Here is a 2,603-nt window from a genome sequence, read left to right as displayed (position 1 = left end):
TTTTTTTTTTTTTTTTTTTTTTAATTTTTTTTTTCAACGTTTTTTATTTATTTTTGGGACAGAGAGAGACAGAGCATGAACGGGGGAGGGGCAGAGAGAGAGGGAGACACAGAATCGGAAACAGGCTCCAGGCTCCGAGCCATCAGCCCAGAGCCTGACGCGGGGCTCGAACTCACGGACTGCGAGATCGTGACCTGGCTGAAGTCGGACGCTTAACCGACTGCGCCACCCAGGCGCCCCTGAAACCCTGTCTTCTTACTTCTAGGACATCACCCTACTTATTTCTACTACTAGCTCACGATCTGGTGCTTTTCATTCTCCTTTATAAATTCCTCCTCATCTCCCAAACTCTAAACCATGGAGTGCCCCTGGGATCAGCCTTGACCTTCGTATACCATCTTGGTCTCCTTCAGGTTTGTTGGTGGTTGCATTCAAACTCATAGCTTTGTACATAACGTCATACTGATAGATCCCAAATATATTTCTCCTGCTTAGATTGCTCTTATAAAATCCAGACACATTTCCATATGCTTATCTGACATCTCTTAAATGAAAGAATCTTGTGAAAGATCTACCTAAATCTAAATATCGAAAACCTAAATTGTATACCTAGTATTTATTTCTAAAATCTATGAATCTAAATTTCTAAGATCTAAAATTTAACTACTTTCACCAGCTCTGTTTAGTTGTCATCCTGTACTGAGTTGTCATCGTCTCTGAAATGGATTGTAGTTTCCTCTATTGTCCTTCTACAGCCTAGTCATAGCACATATCAATCCTTCACTTTAACCTATATGGTATCTCCCCATTTCCCTCACAGTAAAACAAATAATTCTTACAAAGACCTACAAGACCTTATATTATTTTGTATTCTACTAACATTCTGAAATTATCAATGATATTCCTTCCACACTGACCTTCTTCCTGATCTTTTAACATATCAGACATATCACACCACTGACTTCCGTGGTTTTTCCTCAGATCTAGAATACACTTCCTTTGGATTAATGCTTTTCTCATTCTTTAACTTCTGCCAGGGCTTTATACAAATGGCACATATTAGGAAAGACTTCCCAGAATGCTCCATACAAAATTAGATATGTTTCATCTGGTGTGTCATTTCTGGTCCTTCCTTCTTTCCTTTCTTCCTTCCTTCCTTCCTTCCTTCCTTCCTTCCTTCCTCTCTTTCTTCTTTCTTTCTTTCTTTCTTTCTTTCTTTCTTTCTTTCTTCTCTCTCTCTCTCTCTTATTCTGTGTATATCTATATGTCCATATATAGAGAGGCATCTATATTTATAGAAATGTCCACGTATATGGTAAGTGTGAATATATATGTATATATAAAGTATATATACATAAAATAGTTTCAGAATCATTGACTGATACCATAGTTACATGAAGCCAACTAACTGAAATTCAATATTTTAATAGTGGTTTTAGTTTAAATGTACAGTGAAATGTACAAATCTTATTTGTACAATTTGATGAGTTTTGACAAATGCATACACCTGTGTAACCAGACCCTATTTAGATATAGAACATAATCATGATCTCAGAAAATTCCTTCATTCTCTTTCCAGTCAACACTTTTACACCTAAGGCAACCACTTTGTTATTTTTTTACCATATTAGTTACCATATATTATATATAAAAAATTACATATTTCCTGTGGGTTTATATTTTCATTTCTCTTGGATAAATACCTAGGCGTATTTATGTTATGTCATATAGGTACTTATGTCATAGAACAGCTGTATGTTTCTCTTAATAATACATTGCCAAAGCACCTTCCATTGCACTGTATCATTTTACAAACCCACCATGTAAGAGTTACAATTACTCTTCCTACTTGGCAGCATTTGGTGTCCCATACTTTTAAATTTCAGCCAAACTTCTAGTTCTATAGCGGAATTTTATCATGGTTTTAACCTGAATTTCTTTAATAACAAATGCTCATTTTCTTAGCTGGTTTTCTCCCTCTGTCTCTCTCTTTTTTTTTTTTATATCTCCCTTTGTGAAGTGTCTGTTCAAGAGTTTTGCTCATCTTTTTCCAATATGGAATGCTTCACAAATTTGCATATCATCCTTACACAGGGGCCATGCTAATCTTCTCTATATTGTTCCAATTTTATTATATGTATTGCCAAAGTAGGCACTTGACCTTTTTAATTTATTGGCTTACTTGTCATTTTATTGTCACATGGGATTTTCATGTATTTGATTTTTTTTTGTAAAACATAAATTTTATAAATAATTTATTTTAGCTGTGGTTTATGTACTAATTTTTTAAAAATATTTTTTTAACATTTATTCACTTTCTGAGAGACAGAGACAGAGTGTGAGCAGGGCAGGGGCAGAGAGGGGGAGACACAGAATCCAAAGCAGACTCCAGGCTCTAAGCTGTCAGCACAGAGCCCAACATGGGATTTGAACTCACAGACTGTGAGATCATGACCTGAGCCGAAGTCAGATGCTTTAGCAACTGGGCCACCCAGGCACCCCTATCTACTAATTTTTTTTTTTTAATTTTTTTTTTAACGTTTATTTATTTTTGAGACAGAGAGAGAGCATGAACGGGGGAGGGTCAGAGAGAGAGAGAAAGG

The 2,603-nt window shown here is 35.8% G+C and overlaps 1 non-coding gene across 1 annotated transcript; it reads right to left on the bottom strand.

Moving 5' to 3' along the window:
* Nucleotides 1–2,049: 2,049 nt before the first annotated feature.
* On the bottom strand, nucleotides 2,050–2,152 carry LOC131513245 (U6 spliceosomal RNA). The gene has a single exon (XR_009262477.1). It is a non-coding gene; the product is annotated as a U6 spliceosomal RNA (small nuclear RNA).
* Between the last annotated feature and the right edge of the window lie 451 nt (nucleotides 2,153–2,603).

The sequence above is a fragment of the Neofelis nebulosa genome, chromosome 5, assembly GCF_028018385.1.
Source record: "Neofelis nebulosa isolate mNeoNeb1 chromosome 5, mNeoNeb1.pri, whole genome shotgun sequence".
NCBI classification, from domain to species: domain Eukaryota; kingdom Metazoa; phylum Chordata; class Mammalia; order Carnivora; family Felidae; genus Neofelis; species Neofelis nebulosa.
This window is presented reverse-complemented; position numbering and strand designations above follow the sequence as displayed.